This window comes from Taeniopygia guttata, chromosome 2 (genome assembly GCF_048771995.1).
Source record: "Taeniopygia guttata chromosome 2, bTaeGut7.mat, whole genome shotgun sequence".
Classification (NCBI taxonomy): Eukaryota; Metazoa; Chordata; class Aves; order Passeriformes; family Estrildidae; genus Taeniopygia; species Taeniopygia guttata.
In genome coordinates, this window is record NC_133026.1 from 110,500,779 (window position 1) to 110,516,587 (window position 15,809).

General features: G+C 39.4%; 1 pseudogene; it reads left to right on the plus strand.

Moving 5' to 3' along the window:
* Positions 1-15,809, plus strand: part of LOC115493569 (chloride channel protein B-like) — a 77,124-nt pseudogene that overhangs the window by 8,410 nt on the left and 52,905 nt on the right.

Consider the following 15,809-nt stretch of genomic DNA (forward strand, 5'->3'; position numbering starts at 1 on the left):
CTTAAATTAATGATGCTGTCCCAGGGAAAAAGAGATTATGGGGATTGCCCAATGTTCACAGGGGGTCTTTGTTGTATTTTTTGAGTTTTGAAAAAGTAAATTGTTTATGATCCTTTTTTTAGTCTGGCTCTTCTCTGCTCACATGTCTCTGTGAGATAATGCTGGTAAACTCTTTTAAACAGTTCTACTGAAATAATGACACTGGTTTCCAGGAAAAGAAATTGAAACCACTTTATGGCTTCTGAATGATATTTATTGTCATGTTAACTTACAAAACCTTGTTTGTTTTTTTAAAGTAAGGATAAAAAAAGAATCCTATGTTAATTTCCACAAAAAATAGAATTCAAATGAACGGTCACTTGTGAACTATCTGTAGCGTAAAAGTATATCAAAAAGCATCGAAGGGAAGCTATGGGATGTCCTTTAATATTTTAAGAGCAGTAATTTAAATAAATCTGAGATGTGCTGGTTAAACAAAATGTTACTCATAGGAGAAATCAGTAATTATGGTAAGAAAAGTGGAGAAAATGTTTGTTTTTCTGTGCAGGATCCAGTCAATGAGAAAGAAGCACTAGCTTGCAGTCAGGAACCATCCTGGGGGAAGCAGGTTGTATGGAAGTCCCCTTCACAGAGAGGGCTGCTGGTGAGCAGCAGACACAAATGTCAGTCTAAGTGAGACTTCACTGCTGTACAACAATCAGGATGACAAACTCCCACTCTCCTGGTACCTTCTGGCACTGAACAGGCTGGAGAGATGTTTCCACTCCAGGTGCAGTCACAGGCAGAGCAGTAACTCAGCAACATTAGGCTGTTGAAGGCACTTAAGGCCTTCCTCTACTGGGTGTGTTGGAAGAGTCCAATTTCATTGTTGATACCACTGGTGGGACACGTAGCATGTACAGCTGGCTGGAGGAAGAAGCTGGGGATGTCCAAGGAAAGCTTTCCCAGCCAGTGCTGAGGCATGCAGTACCTCTTAAGTTCCCTTCAGCTGGAAACAATGTCACTGGGAAAGCACCACATGCAAGTAAAAATCCATGCACAAAAATGTCTTAACATTAGTGAGTTGGGAAATCAGACGTGAAGCTACCTGTGTGACTTTACTGATGAGCTTTGTTAAGGGCTTTTATACAGCTTCATTAATTTTTTTTCCCTTACTTTCTCTCCATTATCCTCACTGCTACTTGTCCTTGTATTGATAAAACTTGTGAACACTACAGAGAAGATAAAAGGGCCTCCAAATGCTTAGAGATAACTCTGATAGGTTTTTTTTATTCTGAGAATTTGCTGTTTGTTACTGTTTAAAATACTCAAGTGTTTTTTTCCGTGTTTTTACACTCATTGACTTTAGCTGGTACTGAATGCTCAGCACGTCTACAAATTACCCCTGAGGTGCCAGGTAGCACATCCAGAGGATGCAAGTTTTATAAGCTTTTGAGCACTATTGATTAGTTCATTAGATGTATCAGCATCACTCCAGTAACCCCCGCAAAGGCTGGACTTCTGTCTGTTTTTCTAATACAGAATTCAAGCATAATTTTATTTCCTCCTTCCAAAGCCTTTCCTCTGTTTTGCACACTGTGGCCTCCCTTAAAAATGTAACATTTGTCTCATGCAGGATGTTGTTTTAATAGAGCAAAATGGATGTTTTGGAAAGAAAATTATGTTGTGTGTGTGAAAATACATAAAATTTTTTAAGGAAGTCTGCCCATTAATGCCTTTTTTATAATATTATAATGATTTTCCTTCCTCTTTTTCCAACCTTTTTTTCCTTTGTCTTTATTGGAACTGGTTCATAGTGCAGATCTCTGCTACTTGAGCTCCTAGTGCTGCTTACAGCAATGGAGTTGCTCCTTGGGGCAAATGTGGGCTCCACACCTTTACAGGGAGGGGACAAGGCATATATATTCCATGTGGGTTTCTCAGACTTTTACAGACTGAGGCTCCAGGACTGTACTCTTATTCTCTAGTGAATCTCAAGCCGTCTCACCATTTTTTCACTGCAGTGTCTCACTCCAGTGAGTGCACTATTCCAGGATGGGAACTGGCATATCTGCCTATTCTTGGATTGTTTGGTGCTAGTTCAGCAGCTCACTGTCCCATGATACCCGTAGTACCCAAACGGTGCTATGGGGCCCAGGATTTTGTCAAGGCAAACACATCTGAGCTCACATCCTAGAGATGCAAGGCGCTGTAATAACCCCATAATATACCAGCAGGCTTTGAGAGGAAATTATGATGGTTTTTCTCTTTTTTTACCACTGTTACCCACATTTTGTCTCTTCTACCTGTTGCAGGCACAGTTTCATTACAGCTGGTGCACGAGCAGGCATAGCTTCAGTATTTTGGCCTGACATCAGCAGACTCTTGTTCGTTGTAGAAGAAGTGGGACATCAGGCTGGCCTGGCAAACCTGTTGCTGTGGCTGCTTGGTGACCACTTTCACCATGCATCTCTTCTCTTCTCTTCTCTTCTCTTCTCTTCTCTTCTCTTCTCTTCTCTTCTCTTCTCTTCTCTTCTCTTCTCTTCTCTTCTCTTCTCTTCTCTTCTCTTCTCTTCTCTTCTCTTCTCTTCTCTTCTCTTCTCTTCTCTTCTCTTCTCTTCTCTTCTCTTCTCTTCTCTTCTCTTCTCTTCTCTTCTCTTCTCTTCTCTTCTCTTCTCTTCTCTTCTCTTCTCTTCTCTTCTCTTCTCTTCTCTTCTCTTCTCTTCTCTTCTCTTCTCTTCTCTTCTCTTCTCTTCTCTTCTCTTCTCTTCTCTTCTCTTCTTCTCTTCTCTTCTCTTCTCTTCTCTTCTCTTCTCTTCTCTTCTCTTCTCTTCTCTTCTCTTCTCTTCTCTTCTCTTCTCTTCTCTTCTCTTCTCTTCTCTTCTCTTCTCTTCTCTTCTCTTCTCTTCTCTTCTCTTCTCTTCTCTTCTCTTCTCTTCTCTTCTCTTCTCTTCTCTTCTCTTCTCTTCTCTTCTCTTCTCTTCTCTTCTCTTCTCTTCTCTTCTCTTCTCTTCTCTTCTCTTCTCTTCTCTTCTCTTCTCTTCTCTTCTCTTCTCTTCTCTTCTCTTCTCTTCTCTTCTCTTCTCTTCTCTTCTCTTCTCTTCTCTTCTCTCTCTCTTCTCTTCTCTTCTCTTCTCTTCTCTTCTCTTCTCTTCTCTTCTCTTCTCTTCTCTTCTCTTCTCTTCTCTTCTCTTCTCTTCTCTTCTCTTCTCTTCTCTTCTCTTCTCTTCTCTTCTCTTCTCTTCTCTTCTCTTCTCTTCTCTTCTCTTCTCTTCTCTTCTCTTCTCTTCTCTTCTCTTCTCTTCTCTTCTCTTCTCTTCTCTTCTCTTCTCTTCTCTTCTCTTCTCTTCTCTTCTCTTCTCTTCTCTTCTCTTCTCTTCTCTTCTCTTCTCTTCTCTTCTCTTCTCTTCTCTTCTCTTCTCTTCTCTTCTCTTCTCTTCTCTTCTCTTCTCTTCTCTTCTCTTCTCTTCTCTTCTCTTCTCTTCTCTTCTCTTCTCTTCTCTTCTCTTCTCTTCTCTTCTCTTCTCTTCTCTTCTCTTCTCTTCTCTTCTCTTCTCTTCTCTTCTCTTCTCTTCTCTTCTCTTCTCTTCTCTTCTCTTCTCTTCTCTTCTCTTCTCTTCTCTTCTCTTCTCTTCTCTTCTCTTCTCTTCTCTTCTCTTCTCTTCTCTTCTCTTCTCTTCTCTTCTCTTCTCTTCTCTTCTCTTCTCTTCTCTTCTCTTCTCTTCTCTTCTCTTCTCTTCTCTTCTCTTCTCTTCTCTTCTCTTCTCTTCTCTTCTCTTCTCTTCTCTTCTCTTCTCTTCTCTTCTCTTCTCTTCTCTTCTCTTCTCTTCTCTTCTCTTCTCTTCTCTTCTCTTCTCTTCTCTTCTCTTCTCTTCTCTTCTCTTCTCTTCTCTTCTCTTCTCTTCTCTTCTCTTCTCTTCTCTTCTCTTCTCTTCTCTTCTCTTCTCTTCTCTTCTCTTCTCTTCTCTTCTCTTCTCTTCTCTTCTCTTCTCTTCTCTTCTCTTCTCTTCTCTTCTCTTCTCTTCTCTTCTCTTCTCTTCTCTTCTCTTCTCTTCTCTTCTCTTCTCTTCTCTTCTCTTCTCTTCTCTTCTCTTCTCTTCTCTTCTCTTCTCTTCTCTTCTCTTCTCTTCTCTTCTCTTCTCTTCTCTTCTCTTCTCTTCTCTTCTCTTCTCTTCTCTTCTCTTCTCTTCTCTTCTCTTCTCTTCTCTTCTCTTCTCTTCTCTTCTCTTCTCTTCTCTTCTCTTCTCTTCTCTTCTCTTCTCTTCTCTTCTCTTCTCTTCTCTTCTCTTCTCTTCTCTTCTCTTCTCTTCTCTTCTCTTCTCTTCTCTTCTCTTCTCTTCTCTTCTCTTCTCTTCTCTTCTCTTCTCTTCTCTTCTCTTCTCTTCTCTTCTCTTCTCTTCTCTTCTCTTCTCTTCTCTTCTCTTCTCTTCTCTTCTCTTCTCTTCTCTTCTCTCTTCCCTTCCCTTCCCTCTACAGGTTTGTTTACAGGGGTCATTTTGTATTTTTGAAGCTGAGAAGAGTTCTGTTATGGGTATGTACTGTGTGGGTGCGGGAGCAAATAGATGCAGGGCTTTAGGCTTTTTTCTTTCAGTGTTTTTGCTGGGGGAGTATCAGAGAAGGGGGACTGAGAAGGGGGAAACCTGGGATATGAACAGTTATCAGATGAGTGGGTTATGGAAGCCTTCACACTTTATGTCTGGAAATCACTTAAATACAACATAGAGTGTTTTGTTCTAAATTACAGTGAACAAAAAATGTACTGTTTGCTTATTAGCTATTAATGAGATAATTTTCTGTGTTGGTGCTGGGTAGAAGAAGATACTTTGAAGTAAAGGAAAAAGCAGAGAAGCTCTTAAATAAACTTCCTCCCCTTCTGTAGTTGGCTCAAGAACTCTGTTGTTGTTGCAGGCATTGTTGTACTGTGCCCCTGTTCTTTGGTGCTTACAGATTAAACATTTGAAAAGATGCAATCACTGCTTGTTCCTAGTTGAAAAATGGAAGAGACCTTCAGCCTCAGCTGCCTTTACGACACAAGCTTTTACTTATGTCCACCTAAAAGTAGTTGCTTTCATTTTCATTTCTTTCATTCACTTTTATTGCTCCTGATGGTGATGATCCAATAGTGATGTGCAAGTATCAGGATCTTTACTTCTTCCAGCCTAAATAACCCTTCTTTGTATTTGACTTGGAGACCAATTAGTGAGCTAGAAATAAACTCCAGGTATTCTGAATCCCAATCTACTTTTTGCTACTTTTTACTATAGGTAATTTTTTCCTAAAGCAATTGCTGAATCACTTTCATTGATCTCTGAATTTCTTCTGGCTTGTATCCCTCTAGCAATGCAGAAACTAAAGATCATGTCATTTTCCACATGCAGCTGTACCTTGGCTGGGAATATGGGCAATGTTTCTTGCAGGCGTGCTCCCTGATATATTTGCTTTAACACAGGTTTAGCAGGGGAAAGTGGAGATGACATTGGGTTTCCACCCAAATCCTTTTTGCGGACCAACCCATAGTACAGATGTCCAAATAGCTGCACTTACACACCAAGAAGATAAGAGTTTGTGGCAGAAAGGTGAGGCTACGTGGGCAGGGAAGAGGTCAAGCCCTCTGAAGCCAGATTCATTGCTGAAACCGAAGTATTGTGTGGACAGCTGCGCGCAGAGGGGAAAGTGGATTCACTTCTGTTGCTATTTTACAATAAGCTTTGCTTTTTTGACACTCAGTTGAGGATGTTTTCTGAAAAGAGCAGTGGATTTTGTCTCCTTCTATCTTCTCTTAGTGTTACTAGAGGGAAAAGTTAGCTAAAATCATTAACAGCATAACTTCTGGCAGGGTTCAATAAGGTTTTGGCTCTTAATGTGGTACAGATAAGCAGAAACATTTTCATTTCACTGAACATGAGGCTCAGGGGAAATTTGGTTTCTTGTATATTTTGTGGCATTAACAAAACACAGTTTACAGTGAATAAACTGAGTTGAAAGCTTGTGGGTTATGTTTCTCAAGAAATTATTTGGGGTTTTTTTTAGTTTCTTTCTACCTAGCATAATTTTACCAGGGGAATTTATTGTACTCCATAGCATGAGATTTTCAGGAAACTTCACTTTATTTTTACAAAGACCATAGGATTAATTCTAAGGTGAAACTTGCTCTGTACCATTTTTTTCTTGATGACTGGCCAAAGCTTGTGGTTTATATTACAACAAAAACAAAGTGTATACTGTGGCACCTTTCATTTACAGGCTGTGGAATACTCTCTTGACTTCACCTTTACTGCCACACACATACAGTGTAATATGCATATGTTACTTGAAAGCAAATATCTCAGTATATCTTTTCCTTAGCAAAAATGGAGGTAGGGATTAAAAACAATAAAATCATGTATGCCTATTTTTAGTTTTAGAGCAGGATTGGAATTAAGTAGAATATGATGCAAGTTATTTGGATCCTGAAGTAAATAAACCAGATCTTTTTTCTACTTCAAATAAAGGTTGTTCCCTCTGAATTTCAATGCCTTAAATATTAGATCTCTTTAAATCCTTTGGAAAAAAGATGGCTATTGTTACAGCTATTGGTAAAAATATCATTGCTAAAGTTTTGCTTAGTACACAGGGTACCTATGTAGGTGATTGTTGTAATCCTGGTTCTAAGGCATGATACACCTTGAGTCTGACCCTGCTCTCTGTGGCTGTACATGCAGGTGTTGAGCTTCTGGTGCCTGGGAATGGCTGCTGGGATTCTCCCTCTTCCAGACCCAGCTGTTCTGTCTGCAGCACCCTGTGGACCAGCTCTTGAAGCTTGGATGGATTTTGACCCTGGCATTTCTCTTTTCAGAGAATACCACACATGTTTAGTGCAGCCACTTGGTGAATTTGTAAAACTCTAGGCTATTTGTAGCAATAACAAGAATAAGATTAGTGGCAAGAAGAAAAGGAAGGAGAAAAAGGAATTTGAACATTAAGAGGACCTCATGCTCAAGCAATTTAAGTCAGGCTGACAGCTGACAGTTTGTCCAATCCACTATCCCCAGGATTAGACCAGTTTAGGGTTTTTTGCAGCAACTTTTGACATGTGGCCTTCCCGTATCCTGACAGGTAGCTTTTTATACATTTTATAATCTCTTACATTGTCCATATCCTAATAATGACAAAAAACTGTGTAATTCTATACCTGGGATAGGGAAATAATATCCTCACAGCTTTTAATAGATTATCACTAACTTCTTGACCCCATTTTGTTTCCTGGAAGATAAAATTAAAACGTGATATTACTTTCATCCTTGCTGCTTCTTGAGGAGTCAAGCAGAAAATTAAATTACTATTACAGCTGCCAGATTATGTTCTGTGCCTGTGATTTGTTGTCTTGCAAGTTGTTCTAGCTCAGCATGACTTTCCACAGATTTACTTAAATAAATTTACTTATAAATTATCTTAATGCACATGGATGCAGATTGACACTTAAGAAATGAACAGCAGCAAAGCTCTGATTCAGCAAAGTCTTTTGAAGTGTTCATTAAAGCCATTATATTGTGTTATTTAGACGTAACCTGAAGTGTTGAGTGCCACTGGTAAGTGCAGTACATCATAGTTTTCTCCTATGTGTGCCAACACCAGTGTCTACCTGCTCGGTTCCACCTCTGTGAGATGTGCAAGAAGACATCAGCTTTAAATGAATTTGCTGAGTTCTCAAAATCAGAAGGAAAGATTTATTTCCTCCATGGAAATTGCTTTGAAGTATCAGGTTTTGCGAGAAAGGATGCAATAATTCATGTCACTGGCAGGATGCTCAGTACAGTTTTCTCCTTTCTTTGACTCAGATTAAGAACTTGCTGGACATGAACATCTTGGCTGGCCTTCATTCCAACCATCCTCCTTGAAGTGTTTAGAGGTCTTTTAGGAGCTTTATTTTTTCCCCTAAATTTAAAGAGGAATCAATTACAGATGCAGTTCTTGAATTCAATTCTAAAATCATCCCCTAGAAAAACAAGCAACCTTTTGGAGACTGTGCTTATCTTTATAAATATACAATATGGTCCTCCAAATTATATAACATTTACAGAGAGTAATGAGGGCAGGTCACAAACTGCTGGATGGAAAAATGAATCTGACCTGCTGGTACTTAATAATGTACAACACAGTAAAGAAAATGCGAATTTTCAAAATGCATCTATATATTTAATGTTGGTACATATATAAGAATAGAGAAGATTTTTTTTCTTTGTTTGGTCTGGTTTATGCTTGAAGCATTTTAGAGTCACTCTCCTGCTGCTCTTCTACTCTGATGACACTTTATTAGCTTAGTGACATGTAGTAGTTGTGTTGGTGTGCTTTTGCATTTATTTGCAACCTATGGAGAGTTTGAATGTCCTGATAAAACACGATGGGACCACTTTACTTCTAGACTTTGGAATTTCCATTTGGCATCATACATCTTCAGGGAGAGTCATGCCATTGGTAAAGAAAGGGTATAGAAAAAGGGTTTGCGTATTTTGAATATTTTAATGCTTTTCAATTTTATGCTTTGGCTATAGCTTAAGCATGTTGTTATGAAGAACAATCCTATAAAGATGGTTGAGAGAGTTGGGTTTGTTCAGGCTGGAGCAGAGAAGGCTCTGGTGAGGCCTTAGAGCAACTTCCAATACTTTATGGGGGCTGCAGAAAGGCTGGTGAGGGACTTTTTACAAGAGCATGTAGTGATGTAATGGGGGAATGGCTTCAAATTTAAAAAGGGCAAGTTTAGATTCAATATTAGAATAAATTCTTGGCTGTGAAGGTGGTGAGACACTGGACAAGGTTACTCGGGGACGTTGTGTACTCCACATCCTGGAAGTGCTCAAGGCCAGGTTGATCTAGCAGAAGGTGTCCCTGCTCATGGCAGGGGTATTGGAACGAAATGATCTTTCAGATCCCTTTCATTGCAAACCATTCTATGATTAAATGTGAAGAAAGAAAATCTTTAGAACTTTTCTATTACACTTTTAGAAAATTGTGCAAATTTGAGATTCTCTGCAAGTTTCTTTAGTAAATACCTACTTGTCACAAGTTTTCTTTATTTCCATTATTTTTGAGGAATTGTTTCAGAGGAGTTTTCCTGTCTTTTTAAGTGTTGAGATAATCTATCTTTAGGGAAACTTTAGGTGCACACTGAAGCCCCTTTCTTCTGCATTCTTAAAGGCAGACTTGCCAGTATGTTTTATGTATGCCATATCTGGCTTTTTATATATATTGCCTTCTCTTCTCTCCCTGCTGGAGAGAAGATTGCTCAGCTTAAGACCAGTGAGTTGGATATAGAGATGCTCTCCTCCCATCAGCCCAGACATCCCTACAGCAGCTTCCATTCTGAGCCAGCAAAAATACATAAGATTCAGAAAAAGGCTTGACTTGCATTGACAACCTGCATGATACTGGGAGGAAAACAATATTTTGAATATGAGAGAGGAAACTTTTAGAGCTAAAAGTGTAAGTAACTGTAGGCTGAGGCACATGGCCAAGTCTTTGCAAGCTCTCCACAGACTGGTACAGATGCACGTTTCCCAATGGTTTACCTCTCCGTAGGGTCAGAAAGAGTGCATTTCATTTAGTTCTTGGGAGTTCTGTGTGTGCTCTGGCAGCCCACCACCTCCTCTGCCTAGTCCTGCTCTTGGACAGGCAGCAATCTGCTGGTGGGTTCTCTGTTGGCACATCGGAGGTGAAATCTGACCTGTCTAGGAGGAAGAGGAGGAGGAGGGATCCCGGTGAAAGGGCTGTGCTGGAGCATGCCCGTGCTGTTGATGAGAGCTGAATTTCAGCTCCTCTTAGTGGCAGGATGTTGGCATTTCTGTTGGCAGCTGTGTTTGCTCACCATCTACTGAGGGAACTTTTAATGATTTGGAGCTCTAGTGCTATGTTTGACAGTCATTTCCCCTACCATTGGGAAGCCTTTGGCTTTCTCACGGTACATTACAGAAACCTTGCACAAACTGCTTAAGCACATATAAAACACTGCTTATTACCTTCTGGAATAAAAACCAAAACATGCATCAACACAAGCCAGTAAGAGCCAGTACATTAGAAGACACTACAGAATTAAACGTAAGACCATCTAGCAAAGATTTAGTGCCAGACATAAAGAAAACACTAAGAAAACTCCTGAGAGTTATTTTATGTTGTTTAAGAAGCAGTGCCTTGCTGACTCCAAAAGTTCATGGAGTGGTTAGCACCTTGCCAGCTCATACCTGAAAATGGGACAACAGCATGTGTTTTGTAGGGCTGTGGTGCTTATAAAGCTTTTCCATATATATATATTTGCCTTAATCCTGTACTTTCTTTTACTTCTGCTGGTTTTTTTTGGGTTTTTTTCTTTTTTTTTTACCTTAACTTTGTAGCATGAACTCTTATTAATACTGTTTTTCCTTTTCTGTTAGCTCTAGAAGATCCTGCTCAGGTCACAGTCCTTATTTTATTATAACTTGGCAGAAAAAGGCAGGAAAGAAGCTGTTTGATCTGAGAAAGAACCATGCAACTTTTTTTTTTTTCTTTAATAAGCTCGCATAATGAGGCAGCTGAAAGAAGCTATGTCACAGTGACTTTAACCAAAAATAATCTTGTATAAACCAGTTTGCATTTAAACTTGGAAAGAACCCATCACGGTATCTTCCACACCCACAACATAACCCGGAGTACCATTCCTTTGACTGGAATTGAATATCTAATCTTCAGCCCATAGATTAGACGAAGCTGTCTTCTAAGTGCCCTACTGCCCCTTGGCCTGCATTTGCTTCTCCTCAATTCATCACCTTTCGCTCTGTGAGGAAATCACAATGTAGATAATGTTTTGCCAAGAATCTGGCAGAGCTATCTTTCTTTTGCTTTTTTTTTTTTTAAATCACATTGACTAATGCTTCTGTTTCAAAAGCTCAGTGTTTCCATGGGCAGGGTGGACAATTTAGGGATATATGCATATATACTTAATACATAAGCTGTCAAAACTTTAAAGGGATACTTGAGAGGATTATTTTCCTTTCTACCTAGCTGTGAAGATAGGTTACTGCTTTTAATGTGTAGCCACTGGCTCCAGGCTAGCTGTCCTTCTAGCTCCCTTTGGACTTTGGAGTTTTGGCAAAAAGTTGACCTGGGTTTGAACTGTCCCAGAGTCAAGTTTTCAAAAACAAAACCTGACCTAAGCTTTGTGAAGACCGAACTACTCCCAGTTCCATCTATCTGTGGTAGATGTGTTCTGCCCATAAGCTTGTAATCTTTGAGATACAGGGGAACAATAGCTTGAGATACAATCGTCTGACAACTTGTCACAAATTCACACAGCTGAATCTCAGCTTGAAGGTTTCCATAAATGTGCTATCTGAGCTGTTTAATAGCTATCCACAGAGGGGATGAAACCCTGTGCTTGGAAAATATATTATTACTCTGGTTGTGTGTTCCTGTAATTTTTCTCCAGATGTCTACTGAAATATTTTCCAAATATCTTTTAATTTTGGGTGTATCTTCAATTTGTATAGAAATGTAAATTAATCTCAATTAAGATAAAACCCTGAATATTAATTTTGAATGAAATATAAGTGTCATACTGAACTATATTATGATAAATAATGCGTCACTGAAATGCAGTGCAGTCATCTCATATGAAAACTCCTTTTGGTTTGGTGAATGGAAAGCAGCCAGTGAAAACCACTTCTGCTGTGTCATGTTGTATTTCAAACATTTTTTGGTTTCATTGGTGTTTGTTTCAAAATGGGCTTATGGAAAACGAGAAGGACCTGATAAAGTATATTCAGCCATTTGGATTGCAATTCTGTGTCTTCACCACATAGCATATAATTAGCTTTAGGCTTTATAGCTGTCTAGTCTTGCTAGGATGTCTAGGAACTTTTTCTGTTGATTAACTGGATATTAATCCTGTCATAACATCCTCATGAGAGAAGGGAAACAGTGAGTTTGCAAACTAGAAACAAGTCTTTAACTGTTCCTACTGACCAGGAACTTCAGATTTGAATAAATGGGGATGAATTTAAATTGAAATAATGGACCCTTCCTGACACACAGCATGCTTTTAAGTACCAATGGAAAAAAACCGTAATGAAAGATGTCCCTGCTGTGCACAAGTGGCACCCTGCAAAGAACTCGGTCTTGCTGCATCTCCACCATCTACCACGGTGCAGGGTGGGCAGGCTGGCAGTGTGTAGAGCATTCCATGTGCTCCAAATCTTCCTGGAGGTACCAGTGCTCTCTGCTGGCCACAGTCAGAGTCCGGTTGTGTGGTTGCAACAGTGAAGTTAGATTGGATGAGTCTCAGCCTTAGTCATTGCTTATGAGCAAATGTGGGATACACGGGCAGGACAAAAGGGCAATTTTCTTGTGGTAAGTGATGGCATTAGTGGGTTTAGACACTTTTCTTTCTTTGTTTTGTTCATCTTTACATCTCACAATGGACTGTTTACTTAATGCCTGCAGGTATGCATGACACCTATTACAGGATATTTACTGTACTTCCTTCCTTGCACCCTTGTCTTGAGTGTGAGAAATTGCCACATGAGAAACAGCTCAGAAACACAAGTGGGGAGGATCACCATGAGCATATCTATGTGTTTCTTCCAGTTAGCTGTTACAAAGATTTCAGATGGAAAAAATTCAAAGGTGTGTCAGACCTCAGTATTTAAAATGAATTCATGTAGAGGCAAAAGTAATCCTTAATCTTTTAATCACTGAAAATTAATCACACTTAAAGTTTTCCAGTGAGAGGCATTTGCTAACATGTCAAAATAAGGGGGGGGGGGGAGGAGAATGAAAGAAACAAAAAGGATCTAAACATGTAAAAGAGCATGAAAGGTGGCTGGATGTATCACGCAAGTTCTTCTTCAATTTGGAATCCTAATTCTGCTTTACAAAACATAAAGGCCTTGTAGTTAGGTATATAAGTCTATAGCAGACAGACTGTGCTTGAGCTGGAAATCTGGAACTGGAAACTGATGAAAAATCTTTATTATTCTCAGCTCCAGTTGGCCGAAGGACATTATCTGATCAGTCCTCTCTGTGAGGGCATGAAAAGTAACCCAGTAAAAACTATAATCCAGGAATTTAAAATGGCAAGTATTGTGTTAATAATCAGGCAGGGAATATGTGGCTGAATGGCTTGGGATTTTGTGGTTAAACAGCTGAAGAGATCCTTGAATCTGATACAGGCTTTGCAGTACAAGTATATTTCTGAAGCAATATATATGAGGAATCCAGAGGAAGTAGAAAAAGACTTACTTAGACTGAGGTTAAATGACAGCTTGATTTCACAGCCTTCGCAAATGGCCACTGCCATCTTCGATTTTTGCAAATTCATAAATTTGTAAAATCTATTTATACATCTGTCCACATGGGCAGCATCATATACATGTTGCATAAAACAAACTGTAAATACTGACTAGCTTGCCATTAGTGACTGGACTAATGTAATGGTTTAGCAATGGTATTCCCCAATTTAGTACTCTCATTAAAAAGCACAAGATGCTCCCCTTCCCTCTCTGGTGGAGAAAAAAGCAGAAATCACAGAATAAGAACAATTTACTGGAAATTGCACTGAGCTAAGGAAACAAACAGTAACAGCAACTATAGTAATAACAAAAATATTCAAAGAGAGGGTGATTTACATGGCAAATGTTCATGAACTCAAGTCAATGAAAAACAATGGTGGACAGACCCTATGCCTTCCATGCTTACTCCTTCTTGGAAGAAAAAGAGCCCTGTTCCCTGTCCCTGGCTTTTCAGATGTCCCTGATGTAAAATGTTATTAAATTCCACAAGGTCTTTGCCACATCCCATCCCACTGCTCTGGGCCAGAACCAGGACAATTCTAAACAGCTTATATAAGTATATAATCTGGACACATGCTTTCCCATGCTTGCCACCAACTCTAGTCTGTTATTTGACTGGTAATAATTGATTTAGTATTGTTTGTAAAAGCAATATGATATATAATGTGTATTTACATTTTCTTTATAAAAGCAGCCTTTGTCACTTAGTACCAGGACTTGGTATCTATGGCTATTTGGGTTGCTAGAGGAAAAGTCTTTTCCCTCACTCTGACATACTTTTTTTTTCCTCTTTATTTTAAGGACTAAATGCTTGCAAAATGTTATTTTTCAAAACAAAACTATTTTTTGCTGTTAAGGAAAAACATCTGAAACCACAGTAATTATTTGTCTGTCTCTGAATCAAAAATAGTCACGCTGATCCAGCCTAGAGGCTTGATGGTCTTCGTGTCAATTTTTCATTTGGTGGGGCTACAAGTTATAAAGAGTACATCATGTTGAAACTGGATAGATCTGAAAGGAATTAAGCATCAAATTGTTCTGGACTTCAAAAGGTCATGCACGTGCTGAAGGTAGTGATGATGTCTCTAATGAGCTTGTAATAAGACTAAATGTGGAAAAGAAGCTTGTTCACTCTTCTCTTTTTCTTAGGAATTGAAAAAGGGAATTATGATTGCAGCTGTAAGACTTTAGTTAGGACCATTTAAATTTGGCTCATCTCAGTGTAATGTGAGATTATCAGTCAATACTCCAGAAGCAGATAAATATAATTACACTTTTGAGATCCAGTGGATTAGTAATAAGCACACTTGCCACTTTAAGAGATGCAATAAGAACCAAATAACAAAGAAACTGTAAGACGCTGAATTTTGTCTTGTGTACTGATTGAACTCAGTCAAGTGTATGGTTTTGCTTTTAAACTGTGATAGTGAAAGATTGCAGCTCCAGGTAGGGCTGTGTGTGCCTGTGCCAGCATGACAGCACTTCAATTTATCAAAGCTTCTCCTCACACATTTACACTGAACAGTGCTTTTGGTAGTTTTTTTAGCTCTTCCGGCAGGCATTGATATTCTGGAGAAGGAGGAATAGGAAGTCATGGGAAAGCAAAGGAAGGGGGTTAAGAAGCAATGGGTTTTTTGCACCAGTAAATCTCAGTACTGCACATGTTTTCTTGTAGTGTGGCAGTGCAGTCCTCCTGTTGCCACCAGGGAGAAATCTATCTTTACTAAATGCACTGACTTCAAATAGGATGAGTTAGTGGTACAAAACCCTGTGTGTAAGCAAGCCCTACACCTCCACTCTGTGCTTTGCTCTTCTTGCTCAACTATTTGTACTTTAATTGTAGAACCCCACTTTCTTCTGTTGTTTCTCTCTCAGTTATTTTGGCACTGCTGCAAGCTTCGAATTGCTTCTCAGATGTGCTGTTTTTTGAGTGTGCATTCCTTTACTGGTAGCAAAGACATATGTATAGATCTTGAGGCTTTGATATAAGTGAGTTACACAATTATATGGATTTGAAACCAGGGCAGAGTAATCAGGTTTTTCTTCTTCTATTGACCATTATGAATTTGGAATATATTCTTGTTTGAGAGGTTGGAATAATGTAAAAAGCAAATACGAGACTGGGAAGTATCTTGTGTCCCTTTGGTTGCCAGTCTGGGGTCTGGAAGAAATTTTCTTGCACTAGATGTTGGCTGCATTTTAATTTTTCCTTGTGTTTCTGAGCAGAGATCAGGTGGGTCAAATACCACAGATCTCCTGCTCTTTGTTCCAGGAACAGAGTTCATATTGCTACCGTGTAGGTTGTGGTGATGTCCAAAACATGCCGGCTGCTTTCCAGAGTGGAAGAAGGAAGCTGTACCTGCTTGGAGAGTTCAGTTGTTCCAGATGACAGAGATTGAGAAAGCGTCCAGGAATAGCAGAGCTGTACAGAAAGGCTGGTGTGGCCAGCATGAAAACCGGCACTCTAAGCTGCAAAATGTTGAAATAGCTGCTGCCAGTGTTTACCAAAGGACAGCTTTAAGAGCACATGGGACA